This window comes from Meleagris gallopavo, chromosome 1 (assembly GCF_000146605.3).
Source record: "Meleagris gallopavo isolate NT-WF06-2002-E0010 breed Aviagen turkey brand Nicholas breeding stock chromosome 1, Turkey_5.1, whole genome shotgun sequence".
NCBI lineage: Eukaryota > Metazoa > Chordata > Aves > Galliformes > Phasianidae > Meleagris > Meleagris gallopavo.
The window spans coordinates 174,008,371-174,008,908 of NC_015011.2; positions in this window are offsets into that span (position 1 = coordinate 174,008,371).

Sequence of the window (538 nt, forward strand, 5' to 3'; positions counted from 1 at the left end):
TTGTAGGGAGGACTGGCTTTGTCTCTGGCTTGGACATCTTTGTTTGCAGCCCCCGGGGAATTGTTGGATGCCCTCTTCCTGGCAGAGGTGTGCATGCTCCTGCCAGCACCTGAGGCTGGAGAGCGTCTGCTGCCATGAGGTCTTCTGAGCTGGCTCGGGGAATTTGAGGCACGACCCTTGAGCGGAGAGCGGCTTCTTGTTCGGCCTGTGCCCTGCTGCCTGGATTGCCTTCTGCGTTCAGGCGCTGGGGAATTGCTGGAGTACCCCGCTTCCTGCTGGCTGCTCCCTTGGTGTTGCTCGTTGGATTTACGTCTCTGGCTTTTCCTCTGTCCTGTCCCGGGCTGGCTGGACAGGCTGCTGCGCTTAGGCACCTGGGAACTCGGAGATGACTCCAATGCTGCCTGGCTGGTGGAGGCAGATCCGCTGTCATCAGGTGCTGGGGAGCTATGAGATGGCCCCGCCGCCTCCTGGCTGGCAGTGCTGGGACCAGCAAGCTGCGACTCGGCACTGGAGGCTGTAAGGAGAGGCAGGAAGGTCA